The 12486-nt window shown below is 34.7% G+C and overlaps 1 long non-coding RNA gene across 3 annotated transcripts in view; it reads left to right on the top strand.

The window, feature by feature from the left end:
* LOC140596642 (uncharacterized) overlaps window positions 1-12486 on the top strand; it is a 32294-nt gene that overhangs the window by 3697 nt on the left and 16111 nt on the right. The window contains exon 2 of one of the 3 annotated variants that reach the window (XR_011998538.1): window positions 9163-9363. This is a non-coding gene — a long non-coding RNA (uncharacterized lncRNA). Of the gene's footprint in view, window positions 1-53; window positions 1506-4700; window positions 4806-9162; window positions 9364-12486 lie in introns of those variants that run through there. The other 2 variants (XR_011998537.1, XR_011998536.1) reach the window with 2 other exon arrangements.

The following is a 12486-nucleotide window of genomic DNA, read 5'->3' as shown; positions in this document are numbered from 1 at the left end:
CTTTTTACATTGATGAATCCCAATAGTCTATTTTTGTTTTTCTTTCCCTTCAGGAGACATATGTAATAAGAAGTTGCTACAATTGGTGTCAAAAAGGTTGCTGCCTGTGTTCTCCTCTTGGATTTTGATGGTTTCAGATCTCACATTTAGATCTTTAATCCATTTGAACGTAAGAAAGTGGTCCAGTTTCATTCTTCTGCATGTTGCTGTCCAGTTTTCCCAGCACTATTTTTTGTTAAAGTGACTTTTTTTCCAGTGGGTATTCTTTCCTGCTTTGTTGATCAGCTGACCATATAGTTGTCAGAATCCATTTCCGGGTTCTCTACTCTGTTCCACTGATTTTGGTCTGTTTTTGTGCCAGTACCACACTGTCTTAATCACTACAGCTCTGTAATACAGCTTGAAGTCCAGAATTGTGATGCCTGCAGCTTTGTTTTTCTTTTTCAAGATTGCTTTCGCTATTCAAGGTCTCTTCTAGTTCCATACAAATTTTAGGATTGTGTGTTCTAGCACTGTGAAAAATCCTGGTGGTATTTTGATAGGAATTGTATTAAATATGTAGATTGCTTTCAGTAGTATAGATATGTTAACAATATATGTTCTTTTGATCCATGAGCATGGAATGTTTTTCCATTTCTTTGCATCCTCTTTAGTTTCTTTCATCAGTATATTATAGTTTTCAGAATACAGGACTTTCACCTCTTTCGTTGAGTTTACTCCAAATATCTTATGGATTTGAGTGCAACTGTAAATGAATCAATTCTTTAATTCCTCTTTCTGCTGTTTCACTATTGATGTATAGAAATGCAACAGATATCTGTATATTGATTTTCTACCCTGTGACTGTACCGAACTTGCGTGCCAGTTCTAGCAACTTTTTGGTAGAGTCTTTTAGGTTTTCCGTATAGAGTATGATGTCATCTGTAAATAGTGAAAGTTTGATTTCTCCCTTGCCAATTTGGATGTGTTTTATTTCTTTTTGCTGTCTGACTGTTGAGGGTAGGACTTCCACTGCTATGTTAAATAACAATGGGTGAGAGTGGACCACACTGTCTTGTTTTTAACCATAGAGGAAAAGCTCTGTTTTCCCCACAGACAATGATATTAGCTGCGGGTTTTTCACATATGACCTTTGTGATATTGATATAGATTCCCTCTATCCCTACTTTGCTGAGGGTTTTTATTATGAATGGATGTTGTATTTTAAGGGGAAACCTCTCACACTGTTGGTGGAAATGAAAACCGGTATAGCCACTCTGAAAAATAGTACAGAATTTCCTGAAAAAGTTAAAAATAGAACTACCTTATGATCAAGGAATTGCACTACTGTGTATTAACCCAAAGGATATAAAAATACTAATTCGAAGGGATACATTCACCCCAGTGTTTATAGCAACACTATCAACAATAGCCAAATTATGGAAAGAGCCCAAATGCCATCGACTGATGAATAGATAAGCAAATGTGTATATATAAATAAATGGGATATTACTCAGCCATAAAAAGAATGAAATCTTTCCATTTGCAACAACGTGGATGGAGCTATGGAGTATTATGCTAAGCAAAGTAAGTCAGTCAAGTAAGATAAATGCCTTATGATTGCACTCATATATGGAACTTAAGAAGCAGAACAGATGAACAGGGGGTAAAAGAGAGGCAAACCAGGAAAAAGACACTTAGCTACATAGAAGGAACTGATGATCACTCTTCCCAGGTGAGCAGGGGATGCATTACATGGGGGATGGGTATTAAGGAGACCACTTTTGATGAGCATGGGGTATTGTATGTAAGTGATGAATCACTAGGTTCTGAACCTGAAACTAATATTGAATGGTTAACTGTAATTTACATAAAAAATTGGAAAAAAAAGACCCACAATAACATTTACATTAACAGTCTCAAAATTGAAATACTTAGGGCAGCCCAGGTGGCTCAGTGGTTTAGCACCACCTTCGGCCCAGGGCCTGATCCTGGAGACCCGACATCGAGTGCCACATCAGGCTCCCTGCATGGAGCCTGATTCTCCCTCTACCTGTGTCTCTGCCTCTCTCTCTCTCTCTCTTTCTCTGAATAAATAAACAAATAAATAAGTAAAAAAATGAAATACTTAGATGAACAAAAAAACAAACAAAAACTAAATAAATGGAGATATATTCTATTTTTATGGACAAGATGATTCAATATTATGAAAATGTAAATATATATATATATATATATATATATATATATATATATATATATATATATATATAAAGGGGGGATAGAGGGAGCTATCAATGTAATACCAATTAAAATCCCATCAGGTTATTTTATATGTATCAAAAATTAATTCTAAAATTTATATGGAGAGACAAAATATCTAGAATAGCCAACACACTATTGAGGGAGAACAACAGAGTTGGAGGGCAGATGCTACTTGGTTTTAAGACTTACTACTCAGCTATAGTAATCAAGGCAGTGTGGCATTGACAAAAGAACAGACAAATAGAGTAATGGGCCAAAACAGAGATCCCAGAAATAGATCTCCATAAATACAGTCAACTGATCTTTGACAAAGGAGAAAAGGTAATACAATAAAGATAGTCTCTGCAAAAAATGATGCTGAAAAATTGGGCAATCATCTGCAAAAACATGGGCCTAGACACAAATCTTGTACCCTTTACAAAAAATAACTCACCTACATGTGAAAAAGAACAGTATAAAACTCCATGAAGAGAGTATATGAGAAAACCTAGATTACCTTGGCTATCATAAGGTCTTTTTACCACACCACCAAAGGCAAGATCCATGAAAAAAAAAAAGATAAGCTGAATTTCATTAAATTTAAAAGCTTTTGCTCAATGAAAATCAATATCCAGAGAATTAGAAGATAAGCCACAGAATGGGTAATATTTTTTTCCAAAAAATGCACCTGATAAAAAACCATTATCCAAAATATACAAAGAACTCTTTTTTATTTACAAGATTTATTTATTTATTTTAGAAAGAAAGAGAGTGAAAGAAGATGCATGGGAAGCATGAGTGGGGGTAGGAGCAAAGGAAGAGAATCCTCAAGAAGACTCCTTGCTGAGCTCAGACCCTGAGGTGGGGCTCAGTGTGGGGAAGGAACGCCAGGCTCCCATTCTACCTCACTACCTATGTGATTATGACTTGAGCCAAACCAAGAATTGGTCACTTAATCGACTGAGCATTCAGGGGCCCCTTAAATATGCCAAGAAGTCTTAAAACTCAATAATAGGAAAACAAACAGCTCGATTTTAAAATAAGCCAAAGATAGGTTAGGGGCACTTGGGTGACTCAGTTGGTTAAGCATCTGACTCTTGATTTTGGCGTGGGTCATAATCTGGGGTCCTGGAATCAAGCCTCCCATTTGGCTCCATGCACAGTGGGGAATCTGCTTAAGGATTCTCACTCTCCCTCTTTCTTTGTCCCTCCCCCTGCTTGCACATTCTCTTTATGTAAAATAAAAATAAATAAATCTTTAAAAATAATGATAATAATAAATAAAAATAAGCCAAAGACCTTAACTGATACTTTACCAAAGATAATACACAAATGGCAGATACACGTATTAAAAAATGCTTCACAATATATGTTATCAGGTAAGTGAAAATGAAAATAACAGGGAGATACCTGCACACACTTACTAGAATGGCCAAAATCCAGAACACTGACAACACCAGGTCCTAGTAAGGATAGGAAGCAAGAGGAAATTTCACACACTATTGGTGAGGATCAAAAGTGGAACAGGCACTTGGAAGACAATTTCAAAGTTTCTCGCAAAACTAAACATACTCTTAATATATAATCTAGCCACATTCTCCTTGGTATTTACTCAAATAAATAGAAAATCGTGCCCACACAAAAACTGGCACATGTATGTTTATAGCAGCTTCAGTTTAATTTGCCAAAAGTTGGAAAAAACCAACATGGCCTTGAGTAGAAGAGTGAATGAGTGAATGGATGAATGAATGAATGAATAAATATTTATCTAGCACTAAAAATAAATGAGCTATCAAGCCACAAAAAGACAATGAAGAACTTTCAGTACTAGTATATTAGCATATATATTAACATTTTAGTAAGAAATAGAAACAAATAGAGAAGGCTACATGATTCCAAATATGTGACATTCTGGAAAAGATAAAACTCTGGAGACAATAAAAGTATCTGTAGTCAGCTGGGGTCGGGGTGGTTGGAAAAATGAATAGGTAGAGCACAGAGGATTTTTAGAACAGCGAAAATACTCTGTATGATATAATAATGATGTATGTATGTCATTATATATTCATTCAAACCCATAGGATGAATAACACCAAGAGTGAACCCTAAGGTGAACTATAGACTTTAGGTGATTATGATGTGTCAAAGTAGCTTACCGTTTTGGTAGAAAAAAAAAAAGTAGGCTGATTGTTGATAATGGGATAATGTGTGTGGGATATAGGGGGAGAGATGGGATCTCTCCCTCCCTCTCAGTCTTGTTGGCAACCTAAGCTACTCTAAAATAGTAAAACCTTAAAAAAAAATCCAGTACCCTTTAGCTTTCACCACCTTATGATCCCAGCTACCTTCCAAGCCATAAGCAATCAGTCATTTATTTTATGTTTCTATACCTTTGCCTATTCTGGATTTGTAGTGAATCTTCAAGATTGCTAATACTGTGGCTGCACTGGCTCATATGATTTTTATTTTGGTTATAGGACACATTTCGGCAAGAAATCATCAAGGAACTTCGAAGAACAAGATTTATAACTCACACGTCCTGGAGGGAATATGGCATGCCAAAGGCACAGAGTAAAGGCAAGGTAGAGAGAAGGGGGTGAGAGACATAGAAGATGGAGAGAGAAAGGGACGGACAGAGAGACAGACAACCCTGAACTTGGGGTTCTGCCTTTATTAGGGTTCAAGTGTGGAGTGTTTATAGAGTTTCATGCGTTCACTTTTCACCAGCTAATTTAAAGCATAAGAGCAGGAATTAGGGTTGGGGATGTAAAAGCAGGGTCCCTCAAGCTGTCAAGTATCTCAGTTAACTAAGGCTTTTTTGCGAAAGGACACTTCATGGCGGGGGTGGCCTAATTCCATGCCTGGTTGTTTTGCTAGTAGTTGGGTCACAGAACTAATAATATATTTATTCAAGATGACTGTCTTTTAATAAAAATTTCCTGGCCATAAAAAAAACCTAATGTCAACCGCTCATACAACACCACCATCAACAACAAAAAGCTTCATGTCAGGCACTTATATTACACAGAGAATCTACATTATCACATTTGCTTGTTTTATGTATCTCCTCGCACTCTTGCTAGAGACAAAGGAGAACTCCCCAGGATAGAACAGCTTCACTCTGTCTTCCCAGCAGGAATTCCAAAATTTCTGTGGACAAGTGCTTGATATATTTGCCTGTTAGTGAATGTAGTAATCCTGCCTTTGATCTACCATGCATTTTCTGCATGAATTTATGGAGAGATGAAAGCTGATGCCCTGTCATTTTAGACCATTGAGCTCCGGACTCAAAGGAACCACATTTGAACATATGAAGAAACTATGTGACATTATCATTGCTATATATTTTCTCTGAGCACAGTTTTAGTGCATTTCATAAGTTTTAGTATGTTGTGCTCTCATTTTCATTAATTTCAAAGAATTTTCCAATTTCCTTGTTATTTCCCCTCTAGCTAATGGCTAAGCACATTTCTTAGCCTCCACGTATCTGTGAATCTCTCAAAATTTATTTTCTAATTTAATTCTGGTGGATTTCTAATTTAATTCTGTTGCAGTCAGAGAACATACTTTGTGTTATTTCAGTCCTTTACTATGTATAAAGGCTTCTTTAAATGGCTAATCTATAATCTATCCCAGAGAATGCTTCATGTGTTTTTGAGAATATTGTGATGTATCAGGGGAAAAGCTTCTAAGAGCGTTCTGATAGCCGTTCCCTTCTTTATCCCTTCACGTCTAAGGGGTAAAAGACGCATTGATTGCTTGCTGCTGCTTCATGTTCAGGGCAGGCGCTTCACCGTTCTTTACATTTCCCTTAATCATCCCAACTCCTGTATAAATACCACCTTGTGTAACTCTCTCTCATTAGACTTTTTCCAGTTACCTCTTGAGTGTGCCTGTTTTATGCTAGTAGTTTGAAAAATACATGAGATTCTCATTGGGTACAATTACTGGATAGAGATTTGCTTCTGTTTGGCAGAATGTGTGGGAAGAAATAAGCAAAGGACTATTTGGTTCTATTTGGTTTAACCATTGTACAGAAAGTAATTTTGCATTTTCCATGTACTTTGAAATGTTTCTCAACCTACTTCTTTAGTGTTGGGTTGGTGGGCATGTTCTTGATTCCAGCCAACAGATTATAATAAGAGGTGCCATGTATCATTTGTAAGCAGAGGCAGTTCAGAACTGTAGTAAATTCTCCATGCTTTATTTTCCTCTAACTTAGCCGCAGCTAAGGCCAGATTTTCTCAGGATAAAGAAGACTTGCCCTCCCAATACCAGCTCTCCAAATTTTCTGACGTAAAACCATGAATACGTTAGACTAAGTAATGAAAATTTTGACATATGAGTACTACCTTGCATGTTTTATAGTAAAGATACATCTGCACAATAATAAAGTCCATTTGTAAAGTGTTTCTCTGTTACATCATTTGTAACAGCAGAAGACTAGAAACTATTAAAGCTTCCACAAATAAAAACAAGTTAAATAAACTGCGGTTTAAACACACAGATACAGAAAAATTGCAGGCTATAATGCTACGTTACCTGAAGAACACTCTCTATGGATTGTCAACTTTTTGTAAGAGGAAGAAATATAAGTACATATTCCTGTTTGCTTTATTTGTGTGAAGAAAAAGTAATATAATAACAAAAACATAGTAATGTAGTGGTCTCAAGATGAGTGAGGATTGGGTGGAAGTAACAATTCTAAATGTACAGCTTCTCAATTAGTTTGAAACATTTTTGAACCATTGAATGTAATGATTTATTTAACAAATGACAATTGAATATTTTTATCTCTAACATCAGAAAAATAAAAATGAGTAAGAGCAATGCACTATACATTCTCAAAAAAATGAATCAATGGAACACCAAAGAAGGCCTCAGAAGAAATGCAAGTGAAGCAAATATTCAGCTGTTGACACCTGTAGGTAGAGGATCAATTTGTTTCAATAATGATGCTGGAGAGATTAAATTCCTACTGCAAAATGTAGATAATGTATGTGTCTCAAAATATATTTTAAAATAAGATATTACTCAAAGATATATTTTGAAGAATTATAATATGCACAAATTATTTTTGAAGGGTGTGAATATATATGTGTATATATATCCATATATAAAGATTAGCTTAAATAAATATAAGATTTCTGCATGTCAAAAATCATAAAATTTCAAAACAAAAGACTTAGGCAAAAAAAATGTGAGAGAATATAATTTTCCAAAAAATAGTGAAATAAAAATCTGATATCCTTAAACAAAAAAGAGATAAAATGGTCATTTGAAAAAATAGTAATAGAGAAACTGAAAAAAGCTGTTATGCCTAGAAACTTTCAAAGGAGGAAATACAAGTAATCAATAATTGCATTTATGTAGTCCAATGTTAATTGTGATCAACTGATAACCAGATATCGTTCACTAGGCTGTCATAACTGAAAATGATTTTTTAATGCACAATAATTTACAGTTGTTCCGGGAATATATGTGGTAAGGTGCTTGTAGACATATCAATAGGTGAATAGGCAACTTAGCAACACACGTCAAAAGCCCTAAGAATATGAGAAAATATAGATGTTTCCCCAATTGGGGCTATTGCAAGTAATAATTCGTTGAGCAAAATGTCAGCTATTTTCTCTAATTTTAGGTTACATACTACTCAATATAGAGTTATTTTTTTAGTATGTGTATAAACAATGACTATAACTTTTCCATATATTTATGGCTGCATGTTTTATTCTATGAAATGCTTTCTTGTGTTGATCTCATGACTGGAAGTGTTTTCATTTGATGAAAATAATTATTAGGAGCAAACAGTTTTTAACCTGATAGTTTCTTTTCCATTAGCTTTGCGAACAAGAATTAATACAAGAACACTTCTCCAAAAATGATCTCTCATTCAACAACTATCAATGAGCATCTACCATATATCAGATCAGGTATGGTGTTAGGTGCTAGGAATAAGGCAGCAAACTGTAAAAACAAGACAAACAAGTAAAAAAATAATCCTGCCTGTATACAGTAACTAATATTCTAGTGCATTTTGAAGCACTGAAAAGATGATAGTTTCTGTAACCAGATATGTGAAAATAATCAAAATAAAAAGATACCTTCACATGTTCCTACCACTTGCTCTTTTTTAAATAATCACATACAGCTAATTGCCTTCCCTGTCCCTTTCCAACACAGTTCTTTTTCTTTATGATAATAATAAAATATTCATTAAATAATTAATTCGGAGAGACAATATTAAGGTAAAAGATTTTCAAGTTCTCAAACTCATCATTGATACATATCCTCCAATATTCATTTATATTTTGTCTATAGTTCTACATTAAAATATTTCACTTGCCTGGGGAAACATTTAACAATATTTATAACAAAGAAAACCTACCCTTGGAGAGTGGAAGCAATGCTGAATTGTTTCCTACTATTCATTAAAGCTCAATTATAAAAAAAAAAATATTTATGGAATTAATCTGTTTTCTTTCTCCTCTTCTTCCCCATTTTTCTCCTCTCCCTTTCCTCCTTCTTCCCCCTTTTTTCCTCCTCCTCCTTTCCCTCCTTCTTTCCCGTGACTCTAAAGTGATGTGCTATATCAGATTTTGTATATATTTGTGCTTATGTTTGAGTATAAATATATATCTTCTGATATATTATACATATATAATCTACATATATAGCTACATTATACATATATATTATGACTACTCTAATATTTAGTAAGTTTTTAAGTGATTATTTTTATAATGAGACTTTTGAATAAAATATTTAGGCTCCCCTTTGTATTCATTATGAGAAAAAAATCTTGCATTCTCTTCCTCCCTCATACCTTCCTCTGCTCCGTCACTTAATATTATCTTCCTTTTGTGTTTATCTTTGTATGAAATCTATGCTTTTGTCCCTGAATTTATCATTTTATTTTTTAAATTTATTTATTCATAGGGACACAGAGAGAGAGAGAGAGGCACAGACACAGGCAGAGGAAGAAGCAGGCTCCACGCAGGGAGCCAGACGTGGGACTCGATTCCAGGTCTCCAGGATCACACTCCGAGCTGCAGGCTGCACTAAACCGCTGTGCCATCGGGGCTGCCCGAATTTGTCGTTTTAAAAGATGTCCTTTGGCTGCAAGCTATTGTGCATAAGGTAATAAGGAGAATTATTTTAATATCCAAATTATTTTGTTTTCCTTTATTCATTTGATATTATCAGAATATCCAATATTTATATTCTATCCTATTATTCCTATTCCTGCCTTGGTTTTTATGGTTTCAATTTTTAGTTGAATATATTAAATTCATTCCACTGGAGGATCCCTGGGTGACTCAGCGGTTTAGCGCCTGCCTTCCGCCCAGGGCACTATCCTGCAGTTCCTTATCAGGCTCCCTGCACGGAGCCTGCTTCTCCCTCTGTCTCTCTCTCTGTGTCTCTCATGAATAAATAAATAAATAAAATCTCTAAAAATAAGTAAATAAATAAATTCTCCCTAATAGTCTTTTGCCAGGATCTTTCCATTCACTTCTTACCTAACTATAGCCTTTCTTCCAGAAAGGCTTGTATGAAAAATGTATCCTGCTATTTTACGGTAAAAACTGTTTTGTCTATATACTTTATACTTGGAAGATGACTTTGCTGGATATAAGATCCTTGTATCATATTTTCTTTCCTTGAGTCTCTTTGCAAGTGTTGATCTTCTATCAATGAATATTGCAGCCAAAGTGATTACCTGGACCTTCATTTTCAATTTATCTGTCTTGTTTCCTTTCCTTTATAAGTGACATACTCTTTTTCACCAAGAAGCCAAATGGATCTTTCCTAATAAACTCAACGGAACATTTGTTTATTTCATTTTCTCCTTCACATATTCAGTTTTGCACATGTTATATATTTGGTTCCTGTCTTTTCTTTACTACTTGTTCACTACTTATTTGAATTTAGTTTCCTTTTGTTAATTTTTCTCATTTCACTTTTCTATGTATCCTACTGTTCTGTTTCTTTTCTTCCTATTTATCTTCCTCTTTACTGGCCATTCTTTCCTGTGTGCTTAGTGTTTTTTTTTTTTTTTTGTAAAAGTTGTGATTACATATTTAATATTTTTGTGTTAATGTTGGGAGTGTTGGATTCAAATTTTATCTGCTTTAATGTCTCGGTTTTCTTCCATGTTTTTTCTCTGTTGGGAAGTTTTCCTATTACCCCTTTTCTTTTTTTTTTTTTATTACCCCTTTTCTTAAAGTAACATTATATGGATGCTTTATCTATTCCCCTTTGTTGGTTTTGTTGTTGTTTCTTTCTGTGAGGTTTTTTTTTTTTTTTTTTTTTTTTTGGTTTGCTTTTTGGCCTATTTTTGTTGAGTTGGATTTTCAGAGAAGAAATTAGCAGGGGATAGCAATGACCGCATTCTTAAGTACTGGTTCTTAACAACTTTTGTCTAATTTCTCTGTAGATGTTTGCCTTTTATTTATTGATATTATTTGATTACTGATATTAAGAGCCCTTTATTTACTAGAAATTATTTTGTTACATGCATAGTGTTATTTAAATGAGCATAGAAGTCCATGTAGTATTATTTTATAAATCTTTATAAATCCTCATTCACTTTATGTATAACCTTTTGTCATTGATGGTTCTATTAGGATAACATAAACCTCTTTAAATATTGCAAGCAATTTAGAGTTTAGCACAGCAAATTAAGTGCTTACAAATCTGTTGAAAGGACTGAGAAGTAAAAGGTCAGGGCATACCACCAATAGATCTCAGGTTTGTTGATAGCTTTGGGGGAATTATGAAGTTCCTATTTCCAACCCTGCTCAAAAGGTACGGGAAGTCACTGCTGTTGGTTGCTGCAGGGCAGGCTGTAACACTGAAGAGAATGATTCTTAATGGCCAGCAGACACTAAAAATTCTCACATTCACCATATCCATGCTTTTGCTTTCTGATGCAAAAGGAAGAATAGAACTGTTTCACTTCTGCCTTCCAGATCTAACAGTCACTCATATTATTATAATCTAAACCAAAGCCCTGCCACAAAGCACCCTGGGAAATTTGTGTTCTAGACATGCTTCTAAGCTATAGGAGAGAGCACGGAAGGTGGTGAGAATGGTTCTGAGTACCAACAATCCTTTTCCTCAGTGCCAGTACACAGCCTTCTATTCAAGCTTATCTCCCAAACAATGGCAACAAGATCATGTGACTGACAAAGATGATGTGCAAGTGACAATGTGTTTGCTCTTTTCCTGAAATCCTCATCATATGTTATACTATATATAGCATTAGATAGTCTTTATTTCTTTTCTAGTGTAATCACAAACCCCCTTCTATAACCTGTAAAGACTGATTAATAAGTCATTCCCTCAACCCTTTATAAAAATTGTGCAGAAAAAAAGAAAGTCTTCACTTTTTAAATTCATATTATTTACTTGTTTATTTATTTATTGTATACTCCATACCCAGTATGGAGCTTGAACTCACAATCCTGAGATCAAGAATCGCAAGTTCTACTGACCAATGTAGTCATGGCGTGCTGAGAAAAGAAAAGCTTTAAAAAAGGCAACTGATAAGATACAGAACAATGAAGACAATATGATTATTTGTCTAGTCTTTGTTTAACAACTGGTATTTAGTTGCTATTTAAAACTTGTTTCTTTCACTTTCCACGCTACGTTCCATTTATACTCAGTCAGTGCCTCAAAAGTTTGTGATACTCTGCTTAGTAAGGTGATTCAAACTTTGACTCCTTAAATATCATGCTATGTTTGATATTTGATTGCTGTGGCCTTGAGAACCCATGAGTTGGACAAACATAATCCTCTCTGCTTCTACTGTGTAGCAGAAATTATATTGCACCTTACTATTAAGATTGTAACTACAAACAGTTGGCCTTTACCTATTAATTTGGTTGCATTAGAAACTCAGTAAGAGTAAGGTTTTTTTTGTTTTGTTTTGTTTTTAATTTCGAGTTCATTGAAACCATCACTGTGCCCTTGTAAAACAATTCCGCCTTTGGAAACGAACACCTGTAAACCATCAAAGCAGTAAATTATAGGGAGGGGAGACAAAATCATTTTTGAGGGTGTTCTGAGGGATTATAATGAAAGGAGTCATTCTCACTTTCAACCATTGAGTTTCCAATCTGTTTTCTAAGACAGAAAAAAACATTTGTGGTCATAAATAAAAAAAAATTTAGAACATTTCTTCAATTCTACCAGGTATTTTCTATAAGCCATTCCACTATATAACTGGACCAACTGCTTCTGGGTAATGAGGCACCC

Source organism: Vulpes vulpes, unplaced genomic scaffold, assembly GCF_048418805.1.
Source record: "Vulpes vulpes isolate BD-2025 unplaced genomic scaffold, VulVul3 Bu000000655, whole genome shotgun sequence".
NCBI classification, from domain to species: Eukaryota; Metazoa; Chordata; class Mammalia; order Carnivora; family Canidae; genus Vulpes; species Vulpes vulpes.
The sequence above is the reverse complement of the archived record's forward strand: the minus strand, read 5'-3'. Positions and strand labels throughout refer to the sequence as shown.